Source organism: Notolabrus celidotus, chromosome 7, assembly GCF_009762535.1.
Source record: "Notolabrus celidotus isolate fNotCel1 chromosome 7, fNotCel1.pri, whole genome shotgun sequence".
NCBI lineage: Eukaryota > Metazoa > Chordata > Actinopteri > Labriformes > Labridae > Notolabrus > Notolabrus celidotus.
Window position 1 is genome coordinate 26249486 of NC_048278.1, and position 26581 is coordinate 26276066.

At 39.4% G+C, this 26581-nt stretch overlaps 1 long non-coding RNA gene across 1 annotated transcript in view; it reads left to right on the forward strand.

Annotated features, from left to right (window-relative positions):
- Positions 1 to 26581, forward strand: part of LOC117816691 — a 111942-nt gene that overhangs the window by 66587 nt on the left and 18774 nt on the right. The window contains exon 2 of the long non-coding RNA XR_004631992.1: positions 2384 to 2553. This is a non-coding gene — a long non-coding RNA (uncharacterized LOC117816691). The remainder of the gene's footprint in view (positions 1 to 2383; positions 2554 to 26581) is intronic.

The window sequence follows — 26581 nt, forward strand, 5'->3', positions numbered from 1 at the left end:
TCTCTCCATCTCTCTCGCACTCTCCTCTCTCTCCCTCTCTCCTCTCTCTCTCTCTCTCTCTCTCTCTCTCTCTCTCTCTCTCTCTCTCTCTCTCTCTCCTCCCTCCCTCCTCCTATATCTTTCTCTCTCTGTGTGTCTGTCTGCAGGTTTTATCTTGTAGGGGAGAGGTAATGAAACAGGAGTGAAGTCGTTTAGAGGAAGCTGTTGAAGTAACACTGAAAAGATTCTCTGAGGGTTTTTGACGGCCGCCTCAAGCTGGGGACAAACAGCTGTAAAGGATGCTCGAGCAGAAATGCACTCAGAAATCGAAACTCATCTCTTTCTCTCTTTTTTCCTCCCTGTCTTAAATGTGTTTTCCTCCTCCCTAAACCTTCAGTTTTGGGGAAGCAACCGACTGTGGGCTCTTCATTGTAACCTCATGGGATGATAATGCCTCTAACTCATCTGAACTTCAGAAAATCTAAAAATCTCCCTCCCTCTCTGTCTCCCTCCCTCAGTCCGTCTCTCTCTTTCCCTCTTTCTTATCTGTCTTATTGCCCTCACGTTGACCAAAAGAAATCTCCTCCTGCCTGAGGAGCCATCCTAGCTTGTCCCAAAGCAATTACAAGCCTGGCTATTTCCAACCCTCAGCTAAACATATTGCGGCCTGATATTGCATGACTTCCTTCTCCCTACCTCTTCTAGCCGAGATAACAGTGTGAAAGTACACTCATACTGCAGTGAAAGTGTCGAGGGAACTTCTCAAAGACTTTGCTTCTGAGTTTATCTTTTTGGAAAACCTCACTTTGATTGAAGTTTGTAATTAAGAGCTCTGAATGGCAGCCTGTGCGGACAATAGAGGAGAATCAGACAGCGCTTATAATGGGAGTTAATAGGACTAAAACACTCAAGTGTTCTATATACAGTAATGATGGTGAGTTCAACTTAATCTTGGTATGTTAACCAGGTAAACTTTTCGGCCTTTATTGTGTATTGTCATAAAATCATAATTTCCTATCCAACTTCATATATACATTTGTTGAAAATAACCCCCTTGTGTTTTCTGTTATGGAGAAAGTTTTCATCGTACTGAAAGCCAACACCTGCAGCAACAATAACATCATTTAGATGTGCACTGACTCGTGCTAGGGAGTAAATTACGCCCTCTGTGAGTTGTCATCTGGAACGAAATGATAGCCATCAGGAATCAAGTGGACTGTAAAAAGGAAGTGTGACAAATGTAGCCATGGTGACCACAGTAAAATCAAAGCATAGAGTTATATATGTCAGCAGTGGAGAACCAACTCGTTGATTGTGGCATCAACACAAGTGTTTTGTACAAGGTGTCCTGTGTAACATACACGAATGAGTTGATAAGGAGAGGAGTGGCAGAAATTGATACTGCAACAGATACCAATAGCTAGCAATGTTAGCTGACCAATCACTCCATCATCCGCCATTTTTGTTTACTCTAAAATCATGTTTGACTGTCTGAGATTTGAGTGTGGACTTTGAATGTAGCCTGTGTGTGGTGTGCTGGGTTGGTGCACACCACACATGTAAAAACAAATAAATTAAATCTGTCATTATTGTCATTATTGTTAGGGTCTCATACATTTTCAACATCTGTTAGGATTTATAATCTTATTTATCATCCTGCAATCTTTATTTGTCAACCAATCAATCTTTATTTGTAGCGCCAAATCACACAACGTTATCTCAAGCACTTTTACAATCATAGCAGTCTAGACCGTACTCTATGTTAAATCATTAACAAAGCCCAACATCAAGACAGATAAGAGAGAGAGAGAGAGAGAGAGAGAGAGAGAGAGAGAGAGAGAGAGAGAGAGAGAGAGAGAGAGAGAGAGAGAGAGAGAGAGAGAGAGATGAGAGGAGAGAGTAGTGATAGACGGATAGAGCTGTAGTCTGGAACGTCCACAGCAATAGGACGTCTACGACAGAGACTCAGAGGAACCTTCCAAATCTTCCTTGCAAAATGCATGCTGCCTACGTTAAAGGGACCATTTGAATCTAACTATAATAAAACTTGGAATAAAACAGAGATTGCATCTAACAGAGGCCTTCACGTCTTCCTCTTTCCAACCTCTTAACATGCATTGCAGCTTTACTCACAACAACCTTGTCCCATTCGACTAAAGGCATTCCAGCACAGTTCTAAACCACAAGAGGTCCATAGAGCAAGAAATGTTGTATATTTCCAAAATATTTGAACAAAGGTTCACAGTTTGAAAGACGTAGAATCAGGTGAAACATCCTTTAACACGACCGTACAACAGCAGATGCTCAGTCTATAATACTGTTAACATGAAGACCGGCTGATGTCGGCTTTTCTCATTTTCTCAGCTGCTAAACAAACACGCTGTTTTTCTTTCTTTTCCTCTAGGTGCTGACTTGTTGTTCGAGAAGACAGTTCTCCCTGGAGAGAGGAGGAACTTGGGTCAGCCTGCGTGCCGAGCATGAGACTATGAAAATGGAGGTGACAGGATGTTGATGAGGAGGCCCAGAGCGTTACCTCCACCCACCGTGCCCTGGAGTGCTCCACTCTGCCAGCCGGTAATGAACCTGTGAGACTGCGCTCAGCTCGCCTGTCACCCAGTCAGCCAGTCATTCTTTACCCACCACATTCACACCCCGAGAGAGGGGGAAAGAAGCAGGCGAAGACACATGGCCTGTTCAGTGTTAACCGCCGGAAGAGTTGTTTGTTTTCCAGACAAAAAACAACACATTTGGTATTCTACCTGAATCACTTTAACAGATTATATATGAGGCACATGAATTCAAAATAGTAGCAGGGAAAAGATGGGGCAGAAAACAGTCGAGTGATCGGGAAAGTGAAGTGTAGAAGTGAGAAAGCAGTGGAGGGATAGAGCGGAAAAATAAGTACAGGTGAGAGTCGGAGGAGGTGGATGGTGTGTGCGTGTGTGTGTGTGTGTCACCCAATCGTGGCCCCTGTGCCCAGCAGACTGCATCTTTCCTTCTCCCTCTCCTTCCCTCAATCCCTCAAGCCCACTGATGGAGAACATCACCTGTGATATGTAAGCTGACAGAGGATTTTCACTCCCTCCATCATGTTCCTGAATATTCTCTCTCATTCTCATTCCACTTTCTGGTGAGCCATAAAACCTAAATAATTCCAGAGTGGAGTAGCAAAGAAGGAGTTTTTTGTGTGCCTAGGAAGTAAAAACTATACTCATTTCTGTGTGTAGATGTTGTTCAGTTACAGTACTGGGAGTCCTTTGAGTTCTGCAAGAGCATAAAACTCTTGGTTGAATCATCTGTATAGTAAGTAAGTGAATATGTAAGAACATGTCTGGCTCTACAGTAACAGTCCTAATTTCAATCAATAAGGAGTAGAGTCCAGTCAAAGAAAACTTTCCCTACAAAATGATAGCATATGTTTTAACCAATCATATTGTCTCATATCCTATCGTATTGTGTCTTGCGATACTGGATGGTATTTTGTAGTATTGTGCCGTTTCGTGCCATGTCGTGTCACGTCCGATTGTGTCTTGTGGTATTATATTGTATTGTGTTATATTGTCATACCATCAGGGGTGGATCTACAAGGATGGCATAGGGTGGCAAGTGCCACCCTAAAACACAGCCTTGCCACCCCCGTTGCCACCCCAGTTGGAGGATTTAATTCAAACAAAAGTTATGCCTCACTTATGTGAATTACCGACTGCAGTGAATTAGTGATGGGAAGGTCGGCTCTTTTCAGAGAGCACCCTCTTTTGACTCGGCTCCCAAAGAGGAACCGGCTCTAGAGACTCCAGAACGGCTCTTAAATTAGGGTCTTTTGTAGCCGTATATTTTACCTTAACTTTGCTAAAACTAAAGGTTTGTCTGTTGAAATCCCTTTTACGTACACTGTATTTATGAGAAGCCTTATTATTGCCTAGTTTTGTGCATTTATTCTGTTACAAAACCATTCTTACTTTTGTTTAGTGTTTTAATAAAACATTTTTATTGCACAAATTAACAAAAAACTGCAAAGATATCCACAGAACAGAACTCAAGCAAACAGAACCAGAACCAAACTCAAGCAAACATTATTAATGTCCTCAGTGCAGGTTGGCATTGAGAAAAATCAGATGCCTCATGTTGGATGGGCTGATCCAATTTCTCCTCTCAGTGAGTATTTGCCCTGTCTTCGATAAAACTCTCTCGGAAGGAACAGATGTAGCTGTATGCTCCTCATATTATCAGTCATCAAGCAGGATCTAAAAACGAACCATAGATGTGGACAAATCGACTCAAAAAAGACATCCAGAAAACAGAACAGTCATTGTAAAAAATATATCAAGCTTACAACCAAAGTATTCGTTTTTAAATTAATTCAGCACATAGACGTCTGCCATGTTGCCACAACTCGAAAATTTACTGCCCCCCTCTTAAATATTTTTCTAGATCCACCCCTGCATACCATATTGTGTCATCTTGTTGTGTCATGATGACTTTGAGCTGCAAGGTTTTAATAACACCAACATGCACATTGTGACCTTGTGGGTTAAACACAAACATAGACAGGTGTTTCTGGAATTTTACCAAACTAAATTTCGTTCCTGTTTTTTTTTATCGAACGCTAAATGTATGAAGTAGAAAAAAGGCAGTAGAGAAATGAAAAAAAAGGTGGGCGAAATATTGATAGCACATTAAACAGCCAGGGCCATCACGGACCATGGTTAGAGACTTTGCCTCAGATCCTCCTGGGTTCTTTGCTACTACAATTTCAGTGTTTTTTTTCAGTGAGGACAGTTGAAGCATTTCAATAGAAAACTGCTTAAAATTCTGCTTGCTTTGATTCTTTTTTTCTTTCAAATTTAACATCTGTGGTGCTCTGATCATGCAAGTGCTCACACTTGCACCTTTCTTCTCATTTTTACAGAATAGCACATAAAGAACCATTGAGAATGTGTCCTACTGCATGTGTTAATGTTCAGATATCTGTTTTGAACTCGTTAAAATTAAGTTTTGAGATCTCTGAAAGCAAGATATCTTTCCTGTCAAACCCTGACTCCCGTTGAACTGGGAGAAGTCGCTAACCACTCCCCCCCCTCCACCATACTTCTCTGTTAGCTTTTAGCTTCTAGTTAGCTGTGTTAAAACCTAACACAAGATTATTTTTTGTGCTGCTCAAAACTTCTGTAAGCCATAAATTGTAGTGATGAATCATCCATCAACCCCATATGAAACAAGTATGGAGGGTGGCGTTTGAAGCTAGCAGTCCTCCACAGCTCAGTGTAGGGTAGTTTTTGCTAAATCATGCTCAGCTAGAGCAGTACAGTCAGACTAGAGGATAAGCTAAATCCCTCTTGTAATTATGTCCATCCCATGGGTTTCCTTTCACAGGGAGATATTTCAAATTACAGAAAATAAGAAAGCTCTCACTATCATGTAAATAAGATTAAAAACCATTAACTGAGCCAAAAAAAACCCATTATAACTCAAAAACCTGAACTGATCTTGAACCTTGGAACATGAACAGGTAACATTGAATTATCCAGGAGACTTTTGTGTTTCTGTTAAGTAATATTGAGTGAATCATAAAAAAAACTTTCAAATTTGAGTAAAATTACCATCCACCTTACCTTTGCCATCCACTAAGCAGCTCTATTCTTCCCCTTTTGTCCTTTTAACCTCAACCTGAAACCAGCTCTCACCAGTTTGAATAGAGTTGGTAATAGCGTAGACATTACACCGGCTGGACTGGACTATCTCTGTTTTTCCACATTTCCCTCTTTCATTCTCTTCTGTTTTATCAGCACACTCTCATATATGCTGTATTAGCATGGAGGTCTGCTTGAAGCCATATCATTTTATCAGCATGGTTGCTCCTGGCAGCACTTTCTCCCACCATGAAGCGATTGATGGAGGCATGTGCCGGGGAAGCAACTTCTGGCTCTGTTGGAGATATTTGCCGTTCCATAAAACATTTTGTTCAGACAAAGTGAAATAGAAAATAAATTAACAAACACTCTGAGATGCTAACTATGACTGGGAGGTGATTTAGCTTCTTCTCAAGTCTCAGTCGAGTTCACCGTCTGTGTGATTTACCACAGAGAAATGTCTGTACTCTATCAGCAGGGCACTGAAACATATTTTAATTGAAACATTAGACATCAATCAAAGGATACCCTATCAACATTAGTTTTTACTGGTGAAACATAAGTAATAAAGACAGAGCATGTGTATGTTTTAACAGGGTAATACAGGGTGACAGGGCATCAGTTAACAAGGAAAGGCAAGTTTACTTATAAAGCACCATTCATACAAAGATCAATTCAAAGTGCTTCACAGAGTTAAAAACAAAAACCAGAACAGTAACAATCAACAAAAACATACAGTAAACACTTCAAACATTAAAATTGTATATGCGGCCAGTCTGTGTGTGTGTGTGTGTGTGTGTGTGTGTGTGTGTGTGTGTGTGTACTTATTTAATTTAACGTACATAGTAAATAGTGTTGGGTCTTATTATTTATTTAAATTAGGAGGGATTATTCTAAGTTAACAATAAAATAATGAAACCCTATTGTGAAAGATTGAACCACAGTGTATACAGATCTTTCACAAAGGTTATGTATTGTTAATAACATACACTGTATTATAAGTTTCCAATCCTGCTACCTAATACCCTCTAGACTCTGTAGACTCTAGAAGTGACGTACAACTTTGGTGTAGCCAGCATATAGGGATGAAAGACTTGCAGCCAATAATTAGTTTTCTTTGTAATACATTGTTTACAGTCAGACAAACAATGTAGAGAGAAGATGGTGTTGGAACGAAGAGATGAAGTCTAGCACTGAATAGTTGACAGATGATGGCCAAGAGGATCCAGGACTGCAGGCATTTAATTCTTTTACTGTCTGTGTAGACTGTATCTTTGTATTCAGGTAAAACTAAAGGATGGATGATTTTAGTTAAGGCTACAAATAGAAAAAAAGGATAACTTATGATGCTACAACACTTACAAAAATTAAATTCAATTTAAAGTACAACCTCTCCACTTTGTCAGAAATCATACAGACTGGACCTACGGTGCAAAAGTGTCATATAGATTATTGTGACCACTTTATTAAGCTCAGTCTCATCCATAGCAGTGACAGTGCCGCAGCTCAGGGCCACAGTGTCTCCTCACAGCGATATGTGGCACTAAAACAGAAAACAATACATGCATAGGGAGCCGAGCCAGGCTGAGACAGGCTCGGTGGAACCAAAGGTCGTTGTCTCTCAATAAATCAGGGGAGGCAATAGCGAGGATGATTGTATGGGCTGGCGGCCATAGTGGAGCTATTACTTATCCCTCTTGTCAGTGTACTGGGTCCAGTCATTGTGTCAGGCCAGCAGAGGGTCACACAGGAGGAGCTCAAAAAGCATATTATAAAACACACTAATGCACATGAGCAAGATACAAGCAGGAAAATGATAAAAACAGCCCATTAGAGCTGTGGATATTAGCAGGACTTGGTGTGTGAGAGTGTGTGTGAGTCATTTTTCTGCTGCAGTTCCTCCTGACCTTATAAGGCCGCGCTAATCTGCAGTTCAGCCTGTCATTAATCCTGTCATTTCTCACTCTCCGAGCAAGCTCAGTCTTTCACAGATTCATCAATGACTGTCTAACAATAGTGTAGGTGATTGCAGTCATAATGCAATTATCAGGCTGTATTGACGTGATGAAACTTTAATAGTCCACTGCAGGAAAAGGCTTTTTAGTACTTGTTTTAACAGCAGGAAAGCCAAGTGAGGATGTTGTTTTATCTCCCAATGGACCACAGAAAAGATGCCTCCAGAGAGAGGAGGTTAATGAAGGGGCAGATGTAAAGGTGTAAAGGTATATTCACCTACAAGTAAAGAAGTTTTCTTCCAATATTTCTGCACCATTTTCCCGCCCACACACTGTTCTACGTCTTCCTGAGGATCTGCACCAGGTGTCTGCAGGAGGTCAAGGTCACTGCTGCTACATTAGAGTGATTTCAGGACCCATAAAAACCCTGACTGCCCTGGAGCTGAACTGAGAGGCACAACCTGATTTGTTTTCCACTCTGCAATTTTCAAGACCATTCAAAACCACTGGACACTATCAACAATATATAAACCATTGCATCAGACAACAGTCGGTTGATATGAAGCACCTGCAACTAGAGACCCTTCCCTGTGCTTTCACTGAATGATCAGCACAGTCAATATTATATCGATAAGAGAGGAAAGGTTTTATCATTTCCTCGGAATGATGACGTTTCAAAGCAATAAGAGTAATGCAGAATCTCATTTTAGAGATTTCTCTTAGTAGCTGTATTTGTCCATTGATCACTATATAGTTGTTCAGTTATATGTAGTGAACATGTCCACACTATTTTATTCCAGCTCTACAATGTGAGGTTTTGCTGCTTTTCAGCAAATAATAATAGGTTCATAATCAAATTAATTTAAGACTGCTGATTATACAGAAGACACACTAAGGAGACATGGCTTTAACTCTTTGAGATCTTGAAATTGACATTAAGTTACTAAAACCATAACAAAGTTACTGAAATTGGATAGAAGAATAATATCTTTCACATTGCATTCCTAGAATAGAAGTGCCTTACAGGATCTACTTCGTGCAATGTCCGAAGTCTTATGTCCATACGTTTATTTCTAAACACATTTAAAATAACTGACCAAATGACCAAAGGACAGTTCATCCGAAGATAACTATAAAGATGAAATCCTGATAAAAGACCAAGAGTACACAACATACACAGTAATTCACAAATACAACATACAATAAAATATGAGATACAAACAACTAAGAGCCGGCCTAAAATCATAGACATTACAATAATAAAATACTTGCTGGAAATATTTTTAGAAAGTAATGAAGAGGAAGAAACAAGAATAGTCAACAAGCGACAAGGTCAAACTTGAATGGAAGGTCATTGAGAAGGATGAGTCTCAAGCAATTACTTTAAAATGACCAGCTGGGGACTACCTATGCAGGTGTTGCCTCAGCAAAGTGGCGTATCAGCAAAACAAACATGGCGGGCAGCAGGAGTTTTGTACTTCTGCAGCAACAAAGAAACTGAGTGTCTTTAGATAATGAAAGAATTAAATATACGTGGAAGTTTAGATGAGAGAAAGCATCAAAATACTCTGCTATTCAAGTCTCATTTTTTTAAGATTTCAAAACTACTGCATTTTGGATTGTAAACAATGAAACATCACAGGCACATGCACAAAACCATGCAATAATGGGAACTGTGATACAGGTATTTATCATACAGGATATGAATGACCAGCTTTCTCTTTGTGAACGTAAACACCATATACCGATATGATCAAACCAGGATAAGGCTCATAATTGTAATACTGAAATCCATTCAACTGCACTCAGGGAATAGAAAAACCAATCACCCACATTGATTGAAATTTGGACAGGCATGGACCTACTAATCTGACCAGTGGTATGCCGGACTGAACATAGACCACCTCTCTGACTGGAAAGAACCAGAACCAGTGTTGATATGAATTTTACCTCAATGAAAAGCAGCTGAACTTTTTTACACTGTTATTGTTGTTGGTCTCACTCTCAAAGATAGAGAAGAGATTCAGGACATCTGGAGGCTATGCTCAGACTACACGATCTGCTTCCCTCACATCCAAATGAGTCAGTTAATGTGGTTTGGACATTTTGATCTGGATGCCTGCCTTTGACGGTTTTCACAGCACGTCCCTCAGGTACGAGATCCCGAGGTAGACCCAGAATGTGCTGAACAGGTTATATGTCTAATCTGTCTTGGGAACACATAGATATTCCCCAGGAGGAGCTGGAAAGCATGCTGCTGCCACCATGCCCCTATTCTGTGGCACATATTTGATGGACGGATGAGCCAAAGAAGTGCATTGCACAAGTCAGAGTTGTGTTTTTTGGAAAGTATTTGGCTAATAAAACCTTTTCTCTTATCAAGACTTAAAGGAACATTTCAGCTTTTAGATTGGTCCGTATGAGTTACATGTCACTAGTTATTGTACTATACACAATGGATGCCCGTCAGGTCGACCCTATTAACGAGAAACTGCCTGGAGAAACTGCACGCAAGCTAGGCTACAGTTTACTGCAGTCAGGGCTGAGTCTACTTTGTATTTTAGCTAACTCTGAGATACTCATCAGGAAACTCTTTGTGATAATCAATCATTCATTGAAGTTCCGGTTAAGTAGCAAGACTCTATTAAAACACATTTTTTGAATTTCCCACAAGAAGAATCTCAGTTTGGTCGCTGGTTTGGCTCAGTGGTTAAGTCTTGCACCTCATGTACAGAGGCTACAGTCCACAAAGAGGTGGCCAGGGTTCGATTCCAGCCTGCAGCCCCTAACCTGAATGTCACTACCCATTCTTTTCTAGTTTTTAGCTCTAATCATTGTCCTATCCTCTCCAAATAAAGGCATCGAATTCAAAAAATTGAACTTAATGAAAGAATCTGCTTCCAAAAGGCATCAGATTAATTTTTTCTTCATTAGTTAAAATATCAAATGTAACCAGTTTATTTAAACAAAAAAACTCAGAACAAGACATCCCAACAATACAATGTATCATGAAATTAGAGATTGAATGTCAAATACACCTGAGGACACAAAGAGATTCTGAATTTATCATGGACACAGTCCATCTGTTCTGCTTGAAAATGTAATTTAATGTCCCCGTATAAATTCAAAGAATCATTGAGACCCATTTACTCCAAATGTATTCGTCCTCTCTCTAATTAATTTAATCATCAAATTAATTATTTTTACTGTGGAAATAATTTGGACTCTTCTCCACTCGCCTGGGTATAAAATGTATCACATGGAGGTCACTTTACTCTGACACTTATTTTCCTTTGTAGAGAACTGTTCTTCAATCAGCCACCTGTGGATTTCTTTCTATAACTCAACAGTGTTTCAATTCTCTCTAAGTGCATTATAATGCCTTTATATATACATTAGAAGCCAAATGGAAATTACTGGATAAGAAGCACTTCTATCTACTGAAAACTCTAGGTAAAGACTTTGTTGATATTTGGTAAGCGTTAAGATTTAGAGTGGCTTCCTGACCATCTACTGGTACCAGGTTCCCAGGTTTTAATCTGACTGGGCCTTTGTTACATCTCATCTTCTTTTACCTCTGCACTCCCCTTTAAATGCATAAAATGATCCAATAATTATTAATATAGTGCTGTTTACAACAAAATCACTTCTACCTCTGATTATTTTCTTCTAGCAATGTAACCATAAAAAGGATTTATGATTGAAACAGTCAGATTTTAATGAATGTGTGAAATTAACCAAGGTTAAATACTAATATGCTTTGTATGAGGTACTTAAGAGGCATAATCGTGAGACACAAGCTTGTTATATGTGGGTAGGACACCTGCAGTGCACAACAACAAAATAAATCAGTCAATTAAGTCATGCAGTCTTTGCAGGCTCAATGACTGTAAATGAATTTTCTGATGGGAACAAATATGTGTGCTGGAAATAACTAATGAATTTCCATCAGTGGTGAGGATAAGTCTGAAAGTAACTCTAATAGTTTACCATTTTAGTGCTACATTGTTGTGGAAAAACACAGTTGCAATCTACAATTTGAATGTCAATTTTTAAACAAAGATGCAGCGAGTGCTGAAAATAATTTAAAAACTAGGATAGAGTGACTTCCACTGAGTTCAATGACAAACTTGTCTCACTTCTTTTCTTCTCCAACTGTTGCGTGAATCTTCCTCCTTAAGCTGTCTCAGGGGAGGAGGGATTGAAGTGGAAGCTGTGCATGCTTTACCGCTGCTGTCTGAGCTGTATTCAAGATGCAGGCATCCTGATGTGCATTGTACTCACTGATGCCTCACCTTGACTTTAAAGCGGACACGTCAGAGTGACAGCAGATCATCCTCAGGCTGCAGAGAGGAGGGAGATCAATGATGAGACTAATGATGCCATGCATTAACTCACTCTTAAAATAGAAAGGAGGGGGAGACAGTTAATGGTTATAATAAAGGTATCACAGAACATCTGGTGCCAGACAGTCAATTATAAAAATAAAGTGGAGTACTTAAGAACTAATTGAGTACACAACAGACGTGCAGTGCAGACATATGTGATAAATAATTTGTAGGACAAAAGTATCCCATAAACATATTGCCATGTTTAATAAGTCAAACATAGGACAGACACATACGAGACCAGCGTTTAATTCTTCTACAAAACCACTAATCAACATGAATTGTCTTTTAAGTTATTTTATGGGGCTCTTATTAGATAAGACAGCTGATGAGACAAGAAATAAGGGGGGGCGGGGGGCGGGGGGAGAATAGGAGATGCAGCAAAGGGTCGAGGCCAGGAGTTGAACTTGCCACAAGGACTATAGCCTCCCACGTGCACACTGCAACCGCTAGGCCAGCTGGTGGCTCAGATTAATTATTTTTAAGATATACAGTATAATGCTAAGTTCATCACATACAGTACAAACATACTCAATTTTAGCCCAATCCACAATAGATGTTATAATGTCAACCAAAAGTTTTCAAGTGCGAAAAGTTTCTAGGATCGCTTTATTATGAAAGTCAAACCAAATTTTAAAAAGTTTTAGGGCACTGTTTGGTCTGTTTAACTGATTTTGAAAAAGTGTCCCTTTAATACTGATACCCCTGCATAAAATGAGATGTTACATTGTTACAATTACAGCGTTAAAATTATTAATAGTGAGATGGTCAACTATCTTGCACTCAGATGTTTGTTTGAAAGACTGTACAACAAACAGGTTTGCAAACAGTTGCATCTTTGCTCAATCTAGCAGAGCTACTAACATATGTTTGAAAGACAGCAGATAAGTTCATTGTTAATTAAGCTCTGTGCTGCTCTACAGAAACTCCTGAGGGAATGACGGGGCTCTTTAGCTGCTAAATGCTCCACTGCGCTCCTGCGGTGAAGGCAGAATAAAAATACTTTAGCTGTTGTGAAAAAAGGCCTGAGGACTTAGTCTATGTATTCCATGGATGTCCTCTTATTCTTAATCTGCTAGGGTGGATGTAAAATAATAATATATATACACACACACATATATATATATATATATATATATATATATTTCTTATTAAAAGATTCAAAAGCCAAACCAACAGGATGTTTACAAGCTCCTAGTTGTTGAAGCAGAGAACAATTAACTGAACCAATCTTAATGCATGGTTAAACACAGACAAACATTACAACACTTGATTACATCTGTACAGACTGTGTTCATTATCAAAGATCATAGTGGTGAAGGTTAGTGGCCACAGCTGACAAAAAAAGCCTCGGCAACGTACATCCCAGGGAGGGTACTTTGGAGTTAAATATACAGGGGATTTGATTTTCATCCAATGAATCTGCAATTTGACGTTCCAGTAAGTTACAACACGATTTAAACGTCTCATTCCACAATAAGTCTTTGGCATTGACCCTTTGGAGGAAATGTATATTCTGGCATATATATTTGTGTGAACCCTCAAGTAAATCCACATTAGAAGAAGAGGTGACACTTCCTAGTTCTATTTTGTGCATTTTGGCAGCTCATACAGGCATAGTGATAAAAAAAAAGTGGAGCGTGCCTTCGCCAGTTCTGTCCTCTGCTGTTTTAGCTGCATTTAGCTAGCCAAATCCACACTTCTTTCATGCGCGTCTTCCTCTTCAAATCATACATGACAGGAAAATCTGTATGGGTATGCTAATTATCTGTATGCTAATTATACGCATTAGAAGCTTTGAGACTGAAGACCCTTCACAACAGCTAAAACATGTGTCAGGGGTCAACCTTTCTTAAGCTGATACTCCAGAGTTTTTAATCCACCAAGACATGCCAGTGACATCCAAGAAAACTACATTTCTTAATTAAAAAAAACAAAAACAAGAAAAAATACTTTTATTATATTATTTGACTAGGCCTGTTCCAAGTCGATACCAGAGAACATTGGTTTGACACAATGAGCAACAGTTTTTACATTACAGAAATTCATTTGATCTAGACTTTGTAATAAATATTGATTTCAGCAGCTTTAAGAAAAAATAATGAAATTATAAGACCAATAAAAAGATTTTAAAGCAGCTCTATTTACAATTTTATTAATCTGTCTTGCTAAAAAAATCAGTCCCATGCTGGAAAATAGTTAATGTCACCTTATTCAAGCAGCTTTAAAATGGGGCGATGATGACTGACATGTAGACACTGTACATACGTGCAGACTCTGACACCTACACACGGATACACACCTTCATAGACAGACTGACAGATAGACAGACGGACAGACATACAGGTGAGATCAAAGCCTGAGCAGCTGGTGGTCTCCCTCCTCTGGAGACAAACAGATGGCACACCATTAATTAAGCAGAAACCACAGTGGACTTTGCTCACCTGAGATTAACCGTCTCCCTGCCACCGTTAAATAGAGACTTCTGTGAGCAAACACACACGCGCACACACACACACACACACACACACACACACACACACACACACACACACACACACACACACACATACACAGTGGATATTTAAGAAGTGGGGGCATCAAAGAGCACCAGAAGACATTAAGTGCTTTAACCACCACTGAAGCATATTAGTCAAAACTGAAAATAAAGCTTGGTGTTTAAACAGACGTGCAAAGAATGAATTAACTGATAACTAAAGAAATTAAATTAAATCATTTTGTTAATGCTTTGCCTCACTTTAAAGTGTGAAATATTAAACAGGCTTGAATCCAATCCAAGCCCAAAAGTAATGATCATTTTGGATTCCTAAGGAACATTTTAATATCTATCTTTTTAGATTAAATGCACTTAAAATTTTATAGTCAACCCCTCACACTGGGATTTTGTGTTTGAGCCGGTGAGATGTGAGTCCATGAGAGAACCATTATGTTTGGTAATACCAGATTTGGGAGAAATATATAATTGTACAATACAAACATGCAGAACATTTTACCTTTGAGTATCAGTATGCATAAATGTTGTTTTAATAATTATGTCTTGGACTTGATTTGGGCATAATGGGCAATCAAATTCGGCAAGATAACTTCACAAACCTGCTTTCCAAGGGACTGAGAATGTGTTTGTTTGAACTGGTTGATCAGAAATTATAGATGGGTAAAAGTGCTGCTCAGAATAACATTACCTCTCTGTCAGTGGACCAAGGTTCACAATATGCTGGACCATGACCATGTGATCTGACAATGATCACCTAATTTAAAGATGACTTTTGGCTTATCTCTGTGTTTCTGTGGGGCATTGAGGTTATGATAAACCAATTGAACTCTAGTGAACTTGTCAAAACTGTGAATTTACCCACTGAACAAGAACTCCTCATTATTTGTTTGCTTAAATTGTCTCCCCAAGGTCTTGCAGTTTTCTGTATGAACAACATCATAATGCATCTTTTTTTTTATCATTGAGTGAATAAAACTCTACCTACACTCCTGAACTGATTTATTATGTTTGTCTACACTCTGTACTCTCTACAGTTAAAAAAAAATCATAACTTTGCCCTAGAAGTCTGACACTGTGCTGGTTGAGGCCTTCATTTTATGTCCAGTGGAGAGAGCTGCTATGCTCTCTCAGGGAGCTTTCTGGAGTATGTACATTTTCTGTCATGTGGTATGACAAGAGTTAATTTAACTTAATCTCAGACCTGAGAGTGGCGCATGTCAAATAGGATTGAAGCTCTGGTCTAAAGTGTATCTTTCATGCAGAGAAGAATGCAAGAAAAGTCATATCAACAAATATTTTTCAAGTTCTTGACATTCCTTTAGCTGACCTTTCTCACCCCTGTCTGTGTAAATGATAAATGAACAAGGTGGCTCACAGTCCGCAATAGCCCATGACCTAGCTGTGTTTTCCACAGAATGACACTACCTGTGTTAGAGGAGCTATTGAAAATAGTGAAACATTACCTTTCTATAATATGTTATTTTAGCTCTGTATATTACTTTTTGCTTTTTTAGTGTGTGTTCATAGACCACTTTAGTTTTCACCCAACACACACAATTACAATGACAATTTTCCTCTCTTTAGTGTGTCCTACCCTACTTCCCCGCCACTACTGATGATCTTGTGACTATAAAGTCATCCAAATAAGACAACTCACTTTTTTAAATTTTCCACTTGATATTCTACTATCACACCAGGTGGTCTGCTTGTGGATAAAGCTTGTTAATGGCGTAGCGTTTCGAACCAATCCATAAGATGCAGATAAGTGCAGAATGACGTCAGCAGCAACAGCATAATTGTTATGACAGTGGAATGAGAAAGTTTATTCAACATGAGACGGCACACTTCAATCAGTGCATCAACAGGAGGGACGCACGCACCTCTCTCTCTCTCTCTGATCTCCTGCAGAAGAGCATATGTCAGATTAGGCTGGCCACTCATTCGACAATTTTAGGCCAAATATAGGTCAATAATCATCATTGATGACCCATTGTTAATAGTGCTGTTGACACTTGTATAGAAAGTAATGACCCTAGACTCTATCTGGCACCTACCTGTAGTCTCTGATTCCTCTTTTTGTTTTTCATGACCTCTTCTTCACCTTGTCAGTTCAGTGTGCTATACAGATCAGCCTCACTCTGATCAAGAGTCAACTGGCTGAAAATAAAAGCATCACTACAAAGAGACTTTTAAAGGATATACTCGATGTACTTATCAGACATCTGTCGTTATGTAACAGTACTTGAAAGGAGATTTTTCTAGTATTTCCTCTTCAAGCTGGGTCATTTTAGCCGAGTTGCTGCTATATTTAGCTTCCTGTGTCTACCACTTACTGCTAGCTCCTGTCTTGCCTGTGCTTCCTGCAATCTATCAACCGCTCTGCTGGAGGAGACGACGCACTGAGCCCCCCTCCTGCTCCAGAGCTCCTGCCGAGGTCTCCCTACAGACAGAGCTGGTCGACTCTCCCTTAGTTACCTGCACAAGCCTGTCTTCTTATATCAGCTTTGAGCTGTGCAGCCCAGCTTGAAGGCTTCACCCCTGGATTCCCAATAAGAGGAAGGTGAGGGGGGTGTGTGTGTGTGTGTGTGTGTGTGTGTGTGTGTGTGTGTGTGTGTGCCCATCAATCAGGCTGGTGTGCAAACTTCTGTCAGGCAGTAAACAACAAGTCGGGTGAGTCTGGACGCTGTCAGTGTGGAGTTGATGTGAGTGTAAAGGCTATGACATGACTGAGTTGTTGATATGTCATCATAGAAAAGAATGTTTATGAGTGGATTTGTATGCTATGGATCTGTTGCAGCAATCATTTCAGGGTGTGGGATCAGAGCACCATTTTCTATTCTCGTGTGTAAGTGGTAAAAGGGGAATAATAAGATGAAGGGTCGTTTTTTTTTTGCTGTTTTTCTAAAATGTAGAAAGAAAAAGCAAAGCTAAGTAGACATTTAGCATCTCCACAGCTAACCAAGACTGCAGTTACAGGACTGCAATTCTAGGACTGAAACTAGGACACTTGTGTTGTTGCAACACTGATGGTCAGAGTAAGGATTAGGGTTAGAATTATGGTTAGACACTAAAATGGTCATGTGAGACACTCAAAATGCAGTCCTTTGCAATCCAATGCATCAAGTGTTATATTGTAAATGGACTGTATAAATATAATTCTTTCTCTAGTCTTCTGACCACTCAAAGGACTTTTACTTTACATGTCATATTCACCCATTCATACACTGATGGCAGAAGCTGCTATGTGAAACGCCCATCAGCATTAACCAAACCCATTCACACACTGATGGCACAGCTACAGTTCAGGGTTAAGTGTCTTGACCAAGGACACTTTGGCATGTGGACAGCAGGACTAGGAATAGAACCTCCAACCTTCCAATTGAGAGATGACTGACAGCCACAACATGGTTAAACACCTGGTGCCAATGCCAAACAACAAGGATTGTAGAACCGGGTACCAGAAATACAGAAATTAATTGGTAGAGGGGATATAAAGCCATGGTTGACAGCTCTGTTGAATGTGGCTCCTGCAGCGCTGGGTGCACCGGAATAGCAGAGTAGAGGGTGAACAGAGATAGGAGACGTGACCCACACTAACACAAGAGTAATTGAAATTTACATATCCATGAGTATCTCCTTCAAACCAGCTCCCTGCAACACTGTGGATTGTAAAGACCTGAGTGATCTTTGCAGTTTTAATATGTGAAATGTGGGTTTTGACAAGTTAGATGAGTATGATGTCAACACTGTTGCTGCACTTGCCAATCCTTACTCTGGCCAATAACACCTGAATGTCAAATCAAAATCGTCTCAGGGGAGTGCACTATGAAGGCTTGAGGAGTTCATGTGTAGGAAGCATGATTATGCATTGGAGATGCTGGGAAAATTAAAAGTGAATGTATTTTTTAATCTCTTACAGACCTGTGAATTATTCTTCATCATTAAAAATGTTAGTTTAAGTATTTACGGAATGCTCAACATAATTTATTTTCCTCCCTTAAAATCTTATGAAATGTTTTTAATAAACCAACCATAAAACCACCATTAGTATCTGTCATTTGCCTTGGAATCTCTCCTTCAATCACATTAAGTCAGTGATTTGAACTGTCTGGAGCTCTCTGATTGCCAACACTTAATGAAACACTTCAAAATAATTCAGACTCATTCAGCGGAGCAATGCAGGGAGGAAGGATAGAGAGTAAAAAAAACACAGCAATGAACCAGCAGCAAATGAACTTTTTAAACGAACAGTAATTAGTTCTGCTGAACTCGACTCCCTGTGGCCTTGAAGGGGTGAGCCGCACACATTGATTCTGTCAAAAGAAGTGGCGCGAGCTCCCACAGGCTGCATGCCTCTGAACGGTGCTCTTCTTGTCACTGCCATCACATCACAAGTGCCCCTTCGGTCCCTGTCCAATTAAGAGCCACTGTGGGGCCAAAACCTCAAACAGTGATGTTGCAAAGCCTGCAGATGGATTAGGTGGAGGGGAAAATACATAAAAAGGAGCACTTTTAGTGTCAAATCAGTTTGAAATTATGGCTGCTTAGTTCAGTCAGAAGAAACACTTGCATTAAGAAGTCAAGTATTTATGGGAAATGGTTAAATTTGATGAAAAAAGTTCTGCTGTTTGATAGTTCCGGTGTTGAAGCAGCCAGGAGGATTTTCCAGGAAAATCTAATTGGAAACAACATTCAAGAACATTAAATCCAAACAAAGCTAGCACCAAAAGTCTAGTTCATAAGGTGGAAGTTTGGATAGTGGAGAGAGCTGTTACAGCACACATTATGGAATAGTATGAGCCGAGTACACTGCACAATGTACCTCAGAGTCTAGGGATGTTTTTTCTCGGATATTGCAGAGTATGACCAATAGATGATGAAATCAGTACAGGACATTGTATGACCACAGCATTGTCAAATGTCATGGCTGGAGCGTATCTAGCCTCCAGAATGGTGTTGAATTTAAGAATATAGTATAAGAGACAAAGAATGACAACCTACTATTCCATGCTAGCTGGTAGGGCCTGGTCATTTTTGGGGATCTACCTCAAAATGTATTAATGGATTTTGTTGAACACAAAATAAATTAAGTTCCCATGTAGGAGTCAACTATATTTTATGTTGTAGGAAAAGACAAACCCTGAAAATCAGTATAAATCCTGTCCTGTCATCAAAAATTCTTGAGCACACAGTCTTTGATAAGTGAATGAATTCCTGCACAACAAAAAACAATTAGAGCTTTCAGAATATCTTTGATGGGAGGAGTGTCTAAACTATATGGCTTATAAACAGGGGTGCCTCAAGGGTCAGTGCTTGGTCCCCTTCTCTTCTCAACATACACCACCTCAATTGGTGCTATAATACACCCCCATGGGTTCTCATATCATTGATATGCAGATACTATCCAGCTCTTCTCATCTTTTCTCCCAGATGACGCAAATGTCTCAGCTTGGATGTCATCATACCTTTCCCATATGTCAAAATCGATGAAGGAAACGCCTTAAGCTCAACCTGTCTAAGCTTCTTGTCATTTCAGCCATGCCCTTCATACAACCATATATCACTATCCAGCTTGGTAAAAACCGAACTTCTGCCTGCCACGCCTGCTCAGGACTTGGGTGTCATGATCGATGACCAGCTAAGGTTCAAGTGGGCTTGATCACTTGGTCATGCTGATCGGGAGGATCAGAATTGTCAGGGCATGCAACCCAGCTCTGCATGATTGGTGAATCTGGATGATTATTGATTTTGTTGCTGTGGAAATTATGTAAATTCAAAATGGAAAACCAACAACTGCTTTGCTAGTAGCGCTGCATGTCAGTACTTGTGTCTGATTGGACTTGTAGCAGTCAGTGGCACATACTAATATTGTTTCCTCCTGTCTGGATCCTTGTTTATTATGTACTCACTCTCAGTAATACAAAGCTTTGGACAAAAGTGTCTGCTAAAGAAAATTTTAACATTGTAACACTTTCTTTTTTTTGGTTGGAGCCGAAATTAGCATGCACCAAAGGTTCCTCACAGCAGCTTTAAAGGTTGAATGGGAAATAAAATGTGTTGAAAAGAAAGTTTAGGGTTTTTCAAATTTGTTTTAGAAGTAATTTGGCATTTTGAATAAGTTAAGGTGTGACAATATTCTGATACAAACCTAACTAATTTAAAGCCCCTGTTAAGAGTTTTGAGTCCGATATGAAACAAACTGATATAAAAGTGATGCCTTCTTATAACCTTAAATAGCAAATAAAACCATCTGCAACAAGATTGGTAATCTCTATAATGAAGTGATGCCTATGAGCTAGTTCAGGCAGATGACTCAAGCTGCATTGATTTCACATTTGCTGTTTGCCATTCTCACAATCACCTCACAAACGTAGCCTTCAAATTATGCAGTCTATGCAGTCTCTGCCTCAGCTTTGCTGGTGCCACTGCTGCCCTGCACCAGTGCTGCATTCAAACTGTCAGTCTCACTGCCTCCCCAGCATCCACCTGCAGGCTCTGACTATATAGGAGGGCTAAGATATTATCTCAGCACTCTTCAATTTCTGCATGTAAAGTTAACCTGCAAGGAGTGATGAAGTTTGGAGCCCTGACACCAAATTCAAACAATGTTCTGCTGACTTAAACAGGAACATTTAGAGTTAATCTATGATTGTTGTTTGTTACAGGGAATTACTTTAAATTATCTGTGCACTCTTTTTCAACTGTGAATAATTTAAAATGTTTTTCACCAGTTGAACTGTATGCTTAGCTGAACTTTAAAACTTCACAAAAGACAAGCAGACCCTGGGCACTGTTACTTTTTTAAATATGTTAGAGAAGGTTACACTACAAGTGGAACAAAAGAAGACAAAATGAACTTTTGCCCCTTATTTAACATCAGATTAAAGATTTGTCCCCAGGACTTCACTTAGAAAGTCCAGTTGCATAACAGTTTCTTTTAGGAAACTACTTTGAAACTATTGGACCGTGTCAGCCTTTAAAGCCAAAGCAACTACATGCTGACTAAAGGGTAAGAGTGACTCACAAATAACAGTAGGGATCCAAAATAACCAAATGTTTTTAAATTCTGTTGACAAATACAGAAGTGGAGATAAAGTCAGATCTAGTGGGGACACTCTCACAAGGCGTGACCTTTCCCTTTAAGACTGTCATTCAAATTCAAGTGCTAAATGTCACTAAATGTCACATCAAGACCCCTGGATCTCAGCCAGTCAGGACACAGGCAGAGATGTGAAAATGATTAAAACTAAACAGGCCTGATATTGTATCATTGCTTGTTTTTTCTTGCAATCTGTGCCTCTTCTTTAGACAACATAAAGAGCAAAACTGTCAAGTTGTTTGAAACTAAATCTCGGGTTAGGCCAATTAGGGCTCTGTGATTCTGGGAACTGTGGGGGGATGTTTAAGAAATCAATAGAAAGCTAATTTTAATGCAAGACGCAGGGCATGAAGCCTCGCCTGTTGATTATGTTTGAGAACACTGAGGTAAATAAGAGTGTTTAACCGTGTATTTATACTTCTCAAAAACCAAATTCCTGCCTAGGAACACAGTGGCATTATACACTCTAATTGAATGACTTGACAAATAGGCTGTCCGCATTCACGAGCTTAGCATTGATTCACAGGGAGCGGGAATGGGAGTGAAGCTTTAATTCAAAACAGGGTTTTATAGAGACCGCTCTCGAGAAAGGAGTCTTAAGTTCAGAGTGAGAATCTCGCCACCCATTCACAGTCAAGTCAGGTTTGCCGTTCAGACCTCGCCTTCAGAGCCTCAAATGTTTTCACACTCCGAGACCAGCCAAGAATCTCAAGTGGTCATGAAACACATTTTGATTGACAGTGTTTTGTCACTCCATCACTTTGCATTTAAGCCTCAAAACAAGGAGGAGAAACCTGTCAGGGTGGCTGAAAAGAACCTGGGTGCCGAAATGTGGAACAAGAGCATTTAGAGACTACAAATGGTAACTGAGGCTGACGGCAGGGAAAAAAAGCTACAATGCTTATTCTTCTTTGTCCACAAATACTTGAGCTGAGCTTTTCAATGTCATAAAACTTCTTCAGAAATCTCAGTTAATATGTGTACCCTAGAATGTAATACTCGTACTCTGATTCAAAGTGCATGTAGTGTTCTTGTATTAAATGAACCAATTTTTCAATCAAAAGTTGGTGCTTTTTTGTCCTCGGAGCAAATATTGGGGCCAAAAGAAACCGAAAAACTCAGATAACTAATTCTTTATTCCTCATGCAACCACCCATGGAAATGATTTCTCTGCACAGTGCAAAAAGTGTGTGAAAATCAAGTTTAAGAGTTTTTAGAGAAACTAACACGGCTCCACAGAGAGTCAGATGTGTCTGAACTGCCAGAACATAGATTCCCACGTCCTTCATCCATCAAGGAAAGGAAGTTACTTGAGAAAGATTTCCCACCTGAAAATCTCTTCTTCAGCTTTACAATGAGCAGATGATTGCCCCACTTCTCTGTTATGTAAGATTATATGTTATGCAGTCTGGAAGGTGTAGTGGTTATTTTGTTCATCATGCGAACACACAGCTGTTGTAACTCGTTGTTGGACCCTTACTTGTGTAAAAAAAGGCACTGTTTTCACTCATTCTCGAAACATATACTGTCATATCAAAAGTATGTTGATACCTGATCAGGTTATCAGTATATTATAAGCTTTCTTTGCATATGCTTCTATTTCAGCTTCAACACTACTCTGAATGCTGTTCTTAAGGTGTGAACTGTGGGGATTTATTTTGTTCAACTACAAAAATATTTGAGTGATCAGGGTCAGATGCTAGGTGATGATGTCTTGCTCTCAGTATGCGTTCAAGTTCATTTCAATTTTGTTACATGGGTCATTTTTTGTTCTTACAAGGCCAGTCAAGCCCTTTAAGGACAAACACCTAGCTTTTGTTGCACTAACAGGAAATGTCCCTCCACAAACTCATTCAACAAAGTTGTAAGAATGTTTTCAATCAAACCATCCATTCGTCCATTTTCTTTTCCATTTATCCGAGGCCGTTTTTTTGGTTGTACAAAGTCCCTCTTCCCTGAAAGGATTTCAAGCTCCTCATGGGGGATCCTGAGGTTTACTAATAATCCAGCATTTTTTAGGGGTGCCCAGGGTTTCCTATTAGTAGGAGGGGCCTGGAAGGCCGATGCACAGGAGACATCAGAGCCATGTTAGACTTTCTTTTTTCTTTTTTTTACAGTAGAATGAAAATATTGGTTTCCTTTATTTCTGTTATAGTAGCTTTAAATTCAGGCAGACTTTTAGTAAATATTTGTTTGCTCATAAATTTTTTTTAATTAAAGCTTGTCCTGACCTGTGCAAACAGGACCTCCGAAGAAAAGAGGTTGACTGATCAGACACTTCTTTTGATCCCAAGCATGTCTGAGCATCTTGCATCTATATAATATTGAGCTACACTCCCTGTTAAGAATGCTGTAATTACAACCCCAATCTAAAAAGAGGTGGGACACTGTGTTAAATGTTTTAAACAGATTTGATTTACAGATATTTGAAGCCCCATGGTTAATGTCCCATTCTTGTGTGATACACAATTTCAGCTTCTCAACAGTTCAGGGTCTTCTTTGTCATATCTTTGTTTCAGAATGCACCAAAATTTTTCCAAACTGTAAATGATTTCTTCCAAAAATAAATACCAGATTGATTCTTAATGGATATAAGCATTACTCGCAGCCCCACATATGAATCATTATCTAAAATATGATGGTATGCTGAGGCATTTATGGTGACAGAACCAGAAGCCAATCATGTTGTGTCTTCATGTATGCATCCTATAAACCTAAATCTATTTATGTTCCTGAATTCCATAGCTTAACATCTCTTTTCACATATGTTTTGCACTGTGAAGTCTAAGAAAGTAATCTGGATTTATTAATGGTTTTCCATCTTGGGTTCTGTCATCATGTCATATGTAAGAACTGTGTGTGTGGGAGTGTGTGTGCCTGTATGTGTGTTTGGGTGTTCTGAAATGTCAACCAGGAGGCTGTATGAAAATCATATCCAGCTGTAATTATGAAAAATGGCAGCGTGTTCATCCTGAAGTGAGGTGTCATTACAGGCTTGAGTCTGTGAGATGGAGTGAGAAATGAGAGAATGAGCAAGACACAGAGAGAGAGAGAGAGAGAGAGAGAGAGAGAGAGAGAGAGAGAGAGAGAGAGAGAGAGAGAGAGAGAGAGAGAGAGAGAGAGAGAGAGAGAGAGAATGGAGGGAAAGATGGGGGTAAATGTGTATCCATTATATGAAGAGTTTGGTGTGATTACCTGTGGAGGCTTAGGTGCAGACCATTATGTCTCAAGCCACTTGGAAAATATGCAACTAAATACTGGACCCCCATAGTGAAATTGTATCAGATGCAGTGGTGTCTAACAATAGAGAGCAGATGCAGAAAACATACAGAGTGACAGAGGGAAGATGTGATATTCCCATAGTGGATGATGTCAGGTCACCTCAAAGTGAAGAGAGGCTTGTAGGTTTGGTGATGAAAAGAGCAGCTTCTGTTTCAGCACTGTCGTCTGTCCTGGAGGGCAAAGTCAGCCTGGTGCTGCCTGAATTCAGAGCAAAAGCCTCTGGACTTTATTTTTTATTTTTATTTTGTATTTTTTACTTTGATCTTGTTTTGTAAGGCTGACCTCACACTGTAGCATGATGTCTAAACTTTAAATATAGCTGTCTATTCTAAGGCTCATACCCATTATTACTGTAGCGAAGCCTAACAAGCTCGTCTTCAAAATTTGTGACAGTCTTTTGAAAAAACAGTCTCTGATTGCAGACAGGAACCATAAGATGCATTAGTAAATCTCATCTGATGCTGTACACTAAGATCAGATTGTGGCTTCTCAAAGAAGTAGAGAATCCTTTTTATGTGTGTATTCACCACAGGGTTGTTTATATTTAAGGCTAAAGTTTGACAGTATCAACATATTGGCCCGCCATCATATTAACCCTTAAGTTCTACCTTTTTTCTTTTAGCATTTAGGCTGTTGACCTATAACTCAGCTTGGACATCTAATATTTACCAAATATGTATGGCTAATGTAAGGCTGGCTTAATCAGGGGCTGTATCCTTTGATGCCATTTTCAGCAATGGCCACACCCTTCACCTCAATTACAGAGTGCTTCTCAATGGCACCTCTTATTGCAAGGTTTCAAACAATATCCTGCAGCAGTTTTTCTTCCCTTCCTGAACATCAAGTTTGTTTTAAAAAGCTCTGTATGCTTCATATATGCTTTCATTCAATTTAATTTTACAAATATACCTGAAAAGAATTGATAGAAATCATGTTAGTAGCATTAGCAGCAGCTCTAGATCTGGAAATTGTGCCTTGGATAAACAAGTGTGATTGGTTTCTTGTCTGTAAGGACCTTCTCTGTTATTGTTGAAAAGTTTGATACCAGAAGTCCTGCTCCTTGATTCTGATAGGTCAGTGACGGAGAAGTGACATTGATCAGCCCAGTGGGGTTCTGAAAGTTGTGTGAGTATAGCAACAACAACAAAAAAGCTAAAGCCAAGGTTGTTTTGTGTTTAGGACGCTGAGCGCTGACATTGCAAAACTGCAATAGCTTTGTTCTGAAAACAGGTGCTACCAGTGCAAAAAAAACAGCATCAATGGTCACAGGCCCTAACACTGACCTGTCACCATAACATTTCAAAAGTGACCAATACCTCTTAGATAACTTAAGAGTGGCTAAATTACGTTTCCGATTCTCTCCAGGCATGTGTGATCTTCCATCAGTTACTTACACACAAGACACCATCAGGACAGTGCACTAGAGTTTACCAACGGTCCCAAGGGAGTCAGAGAACTCTCAATATTAGTGGCAAACATACTCAAAAATTTAACTTTCTTTTTCCAGCCAGTGACCCTTGATTTTGCTGAAATTGACCATATATTCTTTCAGTTCCAGCTACGTAAGTGATTAAAATGATGTTAGCTTTACAAGTTTGTTAGAGACAAACTCTTTGATGTTTCCAACTGTGTAGTTTTGAAATGAAAAGCCTACTTTATCTTCAAAAACACTTGATGTTAACATACATGACTTTAAATCAAGAGAATGCGTCAAAAGCAGCATCTAAAATAAA